This window comes from Bos taurus, chromosome 16, assembly GCF_002263795.3.
Source record: "Bos taurus isolate L1 Dominette 01449 registration number 42190680 breed Hereford chromosome 16, ARS-UCD2.0, whole genome shotgun sequence".
In the NCBI taxonomy this organism is placed as follows: domain Eukaryota; kingdom Metazoa; phylum Chordata; class Mammalia; order Artiodactyla; family Bovidae; genus Bos; species Bos taurus.
Genome location: NC_037343.1, coordinates 77,670,860 through 77,679,251, shown reverse-complemented (window position 1 = coordinate 77,679,251; position 8,392 = coordinate 77,670,860).

Below are 8,392 nucleotides of genomic sequence, written 5' to 3'. Positions count from 1 at the left end.
TTAAAAATCAGAAGGAATCTAACAGATGTAGAAATTTGAGAAAATGTCCCCAAAAGAAATCAAATGTAGCTTCTGCACAACAAAGGAAACTATAACCAAGGTGAAAAGACAGCCTTCAGAATGGGAGAAAATAATAGCAAATGAAGCAACTGACAAACAACTAATCTCAAAAATACACAAGCAACTCCTGCAGCTCAATTCCAGAAAAATAAACGACCCAATCCAAAAAATGCACCAAAGGACTAAATAGACATTTCTCCAAAGAAGACATACAGATGGCTAACAAACACATGAAAAGATGCTCAACATCACTCATTATCAGAGAAATGCAAATCAAAACCACTATGAGGTACCATTTCACGCCAGTCAGAATGGCTGCGATCCAAAAGTCTACAAGCAATAAATGCTGGAGAGGGTGTGGAGAAAAGGGAACCCTCTTACACTGTTGGTGGGAATGCAAACTAGTACAGCCACTATGGAGAACAGTGTGGAGATTCCTTACAAAACTGGAAATAGAACTGCCTTATGACCCAGCAATCCCACTGCTGGGCGTACACACTGAGGAAACCAGAATTGAAAGAGACACATGTACCCCAATGTTCATCGCAGCACTGTTTATAATAGCCAGGACATGGAAGCAACCTAGATGTCCATCAGCAGATGAATGGATAAGAAAGCTGTGGTACATATACACAATGGAGTATTACTCAGCCATTAAAAAGAATACATTTGAATCAGTTCTAATGAGGTGGACGAAACTGGAGCCGATTATACAGAATGAAGGAAGCCAGAAAGAAAAACACCAATACAGTATACTAACACATATATATGGAATTTAGAAAGATGGTAACGATAACCCTGTATGCGAGACAGCAAAAGAGACACAGATGTATAGAACAGTCTTTTGGACTCTGAGGGAGAGGGAGGTAGGGATGATTTGGGAGAATGGCATTGAAACATGTATAATATCACATAAGAAACAAATCACCAGTCCAGGTTTGATACAGGATACAGGATGCTTGGGGCTGGTGTACTGGGATGACCCAGAGGGATGGTATGGGGAGGGAGGTGGGAGGGGGGGTTCAGGATTGGGAACACATGTACACCCGTGGCGGATTCATGTTGATGTATGGCAAAACCAACACAATACTGTAAAGTAATTAGCCTCCAATTAAAATAAATAAATTTAAATTAAAAAAAAGAAATCAAATGTATGGAAGAGAAATTCAAAGACACAGTTCATGAAAAAAATCATGAAAAAGTAAAATCTAAATATAAAAGTTGGAAATGCAGAGAGCCCCAAAATAAAGCCCCTCATATACAGTCAATTAATCTATGACAATCCTGAATATTCATGGGAAGGACTGATGCTGAAGCTAAAGCTCCACTACTCTGGCCACTTCACGCGAACAGCTGACTCATTGGAAAAGACCCTGATGCTGGGAGATATTGAGGGCGGGAGGAGAAGGGGACGACAGGGGATGAGACGGTTGGAGGGCATCGCTGACTCAGTGGGCATGAGTTTGAGTAGACTCCAGGAGATGGTGGAGGACAGAGGAGGCTCACGTGCTGTAGTCCATGGTGTGGCAAAGAGTCAGACGGGACTTAGAGACTGAACAACAATCTATGACAAGTGTACCAAGAATATTCAATGGGGAGAGGCCCGTCGCTTTGATAAATGATGTCGAGATATATCTCACTGGATAACTTATAATAGAAAGTATATTTCAGATAGTTTTCCTTTATAAGTTATTACAAGATTTTGAGTATAGCTCCTTATAGGTCCTTGTTGGTTACCTATTTGATATGTATTAGTTTATATATATTAATCCCAAACTCCTAATTTATCCTCCACCTTTCCCCTTTTGTAACCATAAGTTTGTTTTCTATGTCTGCGGGTCTATTTTCTGTTTTGTATATAAGTACATTTGTATTATTTTTTTAGGTTCCACATTTAAACGATATCATAGGTATTTGCCTGATGTACTTCACTTAGTATGATAATCTTTATTTCATTCTCTTCAGACGGCTGAGTAGTACTCCATTGTCTATGTTTAGGTACCACATGGCTTCTTTTTTCAAATTTAAGTTTTTTCATTGTTGGCTGTGCTGGGTCTTCATTGCCGCACGGGCTTTTCTCTGGTTGTGGCAGTTGGGGGCTGCTCTCCAGCTGCGATGTGCTGGCTTCTCCTGCAGGGGCTCCTCTTGCTGTAGAGCATGGGCGCTCTACAGCAGCTGTGGGCTGTGGGCTCCGAGGCTGCAGCTCCTGGGCTCTGGAGCACCGTCTCAGCAGCTGTGGCGAATAGGCGTCGTTGCTCCATGGCGTGTGAGATCTTCCCGATCAGGGATTGAATCCATGTCTCCTGCATTGCCAGCCAGAGTCTTTACCCCGAGCCACCAGGGAAGCCCCGTACCGCATCTTTCGTATCCATTCCTCTGCTGATGGTTGTTTAGGCTGTTGGCTTCCATGTCTTGGCTATGGTAATTAATGCTGCAATGAACACTGGTGTGTGTGTATCTTTTTGAAGTATTGTTTTCTCTGGATATATGGCCAGGAGTGAGATTGCAGGATCACATGGGAACTCTGTTTTTAACTTTTTAAGAAAGCTCCACACTGTTCTCTGTAGCAGCTGTACCAACTTACATCTCTAATCACTGGAGAAATGTAAATCAAACCACAATGAAGTACCACCTCATACCCATCAGAATGGTCTGCATCAAAAAGTCTACAAATAATAAATACTGAAGAGGGTGGTGAAAAAGGGAACCCTCCTACACTGTTGATGATAAGCTTTTAAAAGTAATAGTAGTTCTAAGCTGAGAAATTGCAAGATTGGAAGTGGGAACAGAGATAGGAGAAATTGGACCAATTCAGAGTTAATTGTCAGTAGGGTAGGAGGTCTGAAATTAAAAGACACTTGCTCCTTGGAAGAAAAGCTATGACCAACCTAGCCAGCATATTAAAAAGCAGGGACATTACTGTACCAACAAGGGTCCGTCTAGTCAAAGCTGTGGTTTTTCCAATAGTCACGTATTCCTGGATGTGAGAGTTAGACGATAAAGAAAGCTGAGCGCCGAAGGATTGATGCTTTTGAACTGTGGTGTTGGAGAAGACTCTTGAGAGTCCCTTGGACTGCAAGGAGATCCAACCAGTCCACCCTAAAGGAAATCAGTCCTGGGTGTTCATTGGAAGGACTGATGCTGAAGCTGAAACTCCAGTACTTTGGCCCCCTGATTGTGAAGAACTGACTCATTGGAAAAGACCCTGATGCTGGGAAAGATTGAAGGCAGGAGGAGAAGGGGATGACAGAGGATGAGATGGTTGGATGGCATCATTGACTTGATGGACATGAGTGTGAGCAAGCTCCAGGAGTTGGTGATGGACAGGGAAGCCTGGTGTGCTGCAGTTCATGGGGTGGCAAAGAGTCAGACATGACTGAGCAACTGAACTGAACTGAACTGAACTGAGGGTAGGAGGTCTGGTGGCCAAGGTGGTGGCAGGAACTGGTGAGGCTTCAGACGAGCATGTGAAGTGAATGCACAGAGAGGAGAAGGAGGACCAGAGCTCTCCATGGAAATTCCAAACCATTCCCAGTTCTTTTTTTTTTTTTCTTCTTCTTGTAAAAATTCATATCAAAACATGTCTTGCACTTGTAATAATTTTAGCTGCTACATAAAACACAAATCTCAGATAATATTCCTAGAAAGATATCTTATATGTAAATCTCCACATGAAAAATATATAAATGTAGAACGACATTAAATAATGAATTATTTACAAAGTATGTCATCTTGCAATGCTAAATAAAATTAATCTCTTCCTTTAACATTGTATAAATTTAGAGTTGATTTTATTTCTGAAATTCGCATGTTCTCTGAATGACTACAGGGCTTTGGATTAAAATACACTATAAAAATCTGTAGAGAGAAAGAGTGGATTTTAGTAATTTGACTAAACCTGTCACTGATTTTGACCTTTTTTAACTTCCTGTATTTAAATTGTGAATAAATATTTTGCTACTTCTTCCAAGAACAAATAGAGTTTATTTACCACTGACTCTCATCAAAGAGAAATTTGACTTCCATGATTTAATGCTACTCTAAACAAAGAGAATACTGCCAAAGCCTGTTTTATTTACAGAAATAACTTGTTTCATTTAAGAAGTCATTTTATAAAACTAAAACCAACTGTGAGCTCAGATGAGAAATGTTAGACTGTATTAAGGGAAACCCACACGCTTGCACACACACTGAAAAACCCAGATGAAAGTGCACTGCTCTTATATCATTGACACGTATTTTCTCTCATCATTCCCATGACTCCAGCTGTTGAGACAAAGCGTTTCTTGGATGTTGAACTGACTGTGGTGGTGGTGGTGTACTTGTGTCCTCCAAGAGGGAGTTCTTTAGGATTATTAGACATTCCAAAATAGTGTGGGAGGAACGTCATCATGAAGCTTCTAGGACAAAGAGCTAATGGATTATCGAAGATGTGTAACCTAGTCAGAGTGCATCCTCAGGGACACAAGAGAGTAAGAGGGAGAAAAACACATGTTTTTAAAAATGTTGTAAAAATAACCATTGCTCAGATGTTCGGCAGAGCATTACCTTACATAGCTAGCCAACTGTTCTTTGCTATTGTCAATGAACACCCACTACAATGCCTGAGAAACAATGGGAGAGTATCTCCCAGAGTAACCCAGAGTAACTCAAAGCAGATACTAGACAGCTGTTGAGTACGTTTTTTTGTTTATGCATTTATTTTTGTACAAATTTTTTTATTGGGCTTTAGTTGTTTTACAATGTTGTATTCGTTTATACTGCATAGCAAGTAAATCAGCTGCACATACACATATACTCCCTCTGTCTTAGATCTCCTCCCTACCCCCGGAATTGAGTGGAGCCCCTTGTCCTACACAGTAGGTGTGCCTTAGTTAGCTGTTGCATTTTTATTAGTTATCTCTTTTATACACCAATCCCAATCTCCCAATTCATACCACCACTACCCCCAAATTATGACAAATACCCAACTTTTAGCTTTAAATCTTCTGCATATCCTGTTTTCTATCCCTGTCTTTAGACTGTCCATGCAATGAGAGCAAATGATTAAATATAAATGGAGACCCCCTTATAAAGGGATTTGCTGCTGCCGCTAAGTCGCTTCAGTCGTGTCTGACTCTGTGCGACCCCGTAGACGGCAGCCCACCAGGCTCCCCCATCCCTGGGATTCTCCGGGCAAGAACACTGGAGTGGGTTGCCATTTCCTTCTCCAATGCAGGAAAGTGAAAAGTGAAAGTGCAGTCGCTTGGTCGTGTCTGACTCTTCGAGACCCCATGGACTGCAGCGCACCAGGCTCCTCCGTCCATAGGATTTTCCAGGCAGGAGCACTGGAGTGGGTGCCATCGCCTTCTCCCATAAAGGGGTTTACTGCATGTCAATTTCTTATAAATGTACTAATTCAATTCTCCACCTTCTGTTTTATAACTCATGTGACAAAAGTCATGCAACATAATTCATGAGGGATGATTTAGTCTGAACTAATGAAAAATGTAAATTACGAATTGCCAGGAAAAATTCTCAATCCACAGTTATCTAAGCACATCTTGAGGAAACCCCTTCCTTGAGCCCATGTTAACAAATGGGGGCAAGTTCTGTGGGCAACTCAACTCCATCCCATCTTTCATCCGAAGTACTGGCAGGGCACAGACTCTTTCCCTCCCTACTGCCTAACCTTCTCCTTGCCTTACAGAGTGAGCATGCTAACATCATGCAATCCATAAAAACTCAAGAAGATATTTTTATTCTTTGACATGTCATCAGCCTCTCTTGTTGGGGTTTGTTATACCTAAGAAGTTCTATCGAGTCCACCAAGTTCTCTGTTCAAGGGAAATTAAACATAACATCCCAGAGGTCCCACTTATACTATGGTTAAAAGGAACATATGAATCAAGAAAGCCCTGGTTTTTCTAGAGGGGAATTTCTGTGTTCTTTTACACAGGAAGCCTACTTCCAGATCCCTGGCATCCTAAGTTTGGGGACAGCTAGGTCATTGGCAGGGCTTCCCTGAGGGATCAAATGGTCTTTGGAAAAGACCCTGATGCTAGAAAAGATTAGGGCAGGAGGAGAAGGGAGTGGCAGAGGATGAGATGGTTGGATGGTATCACCAACTCAATGGGTATGAATTTAAGCAAACTCTGGGAGATAGTGAAGGACAGAGACACCTGACGTGCTATAGTCCATGGGGTCACAGAGACGGACACAACTTAACGACAGGGCAACAACAGGTCAGAAGAACCAAGCTCCCTGGGATTCGCTCACCAGAGATGGGGCATGAGTCATAATCTCCACAAATGTGGTTTGCATTTGATGGTGCTGTGTTAACGGGTTTCAAATCCTGATTGATGGGTCGTCTGACAAACACACTGAAATGTGATCTGAACAGTGAGAACTTGTTCTTCTTACCAAACTGACAGACAATGGAGCAATGACATTTGAGATTTACTGTTGGCTTTTATTTCCTGGCACTCCCTCCGGGGATGAGGTGATCTTTGTTTATATGCGTTATGAGGACCATCCTTTCCCAGGGATGTTTAAGAGTGTGTTTGTTTTGGGATAATAATTTCAGTGTTATGAGTTCAGCTAAGCTTACGACATTGTACGGTGCTGTTGCGAGAGCCATATACTTCACGTGATTTTGTTTTTGTTTTAGTCATGGGATAAAGACAGCAAATAAGTTTAGACTGTTTTTTCCACTGATTTTTCAAAACACATGAACAAAGTTAATACCCGGGAAGGCAGAAGGGCAGAACACAGACTATGATGCCAGGAAGAGCTGGTTAAACCCTGAGTCTATCATTTGCCAAATGTGTTATAACAGGCCAGGCACCTACCTTCTCTAAGACTCAACTCCTCACCTATAAAATGGAGACATTATGAGCATGTGCGGCATAAAATTTATCTAGAGAAACAGATGCAGATAAAATAAAATGCCTGGCGTGAATTATACCTCAATAAATGTTATTATAGTAATAATATTTCTATTTATTAAGAAATGATACAGGATGTATACCCCCTTGATAAGTATTGATCCAAGAAAATGTGAAGAGGTTTGCAAAAGAAGGGTCTTCCCTGTTGACTCAGATCGTAAAGAATCCACCTGCAAAGCAAAAGACCTGGGTTTGATCCCTGGGTGGAGAAGATCCTCTGGAGAAGGGAATGGCTACCCACTGCAGTATTCTTGCCTGGGGAAATCCGTGAACAGAAGAGCCTGGCGAGCTATAGTCCATGGGGTCACAAAAAGTCAGGCAGGACTGAGCAACCAACACTTTACAAAAGAAGGACTATAGAAAATGGACCTTTAGCAGAATAAATCTTTTCACCTGAAATAGGAAATGAAAAAAACCACAAATTTGAGCATATCTTTTGAAGAACCTTTAGACCCTTCCAACTGTAAAATCTGTGTAAGAGAATGAAAGCATAGCCTTTTCTACTCATTTTAACAGATAGTCCTTTCCTTTGAAGTTGTGCATTTTGAAGGTCTTTATATCAAGAGATTTGTTGCAATTAGCCAGGGCAATTACTACCCACTTTCCTGGACCTAATAGAGTGCTATGAGAGCATTTTATAACAAATCTCCAGAGTAAATTAAAAACTAAATTAAAAAGATCAGTTCTAATTAGTTATAAGAAATCACAAGCTTCATATGCAATGTTTTAGCAAGAACAAAAATAGATTTGAAAGTACCACTGTGTACGTATTAGAGTTCTAAAAGCCATCTAGATCTCCCACAATGCAGGCAGATTCTTTACTGTCTGAGCCACTGGTGAAGCCCTGTTGAGTATTACACTTCTGAGTAAAAGCTAAAAGCTTACATGTAAAAAATTCATTGCAAAGACATTCAGCTAATATTTCACACAGTTTTATCTTTGCTTAAAGATGTTAAAATGTATATTTCTTTTCTGCAAAGATTCAGTTTTCATAGTAAAATGGTAACGTCTTAGGAGTAACGAACCTTCTGTCTGACCACTCCCCCAGCTCATCCTTTACTGCAACTTCTCATGTGCAGAAGAAAAACATGTTTCCAGTTTGCTTCTGTTAAACTATTGATAAGAGAAATTACTATTGCTCTATTATTTGAGAATTTATTTTGTGTCTTCTCAAAAGGATGGACTCAAGTGGAAAATACACATTTAAACACACAACATTCACATTTGGAGATGTCACTTGCAGCTGAAATCTCTAAAAATAAAAATAAAAAACTCTAAATTTTAACTATACCATAGCATAAATGGTAACTGATCAAGTTTCTATTAAAGAAACTGAGGTACAGAGTTTGAATGAAAGAAGTGAAGGCCAGTTTTCTTTCTTTCTGGAGCTCATAGCTGCTGACTCC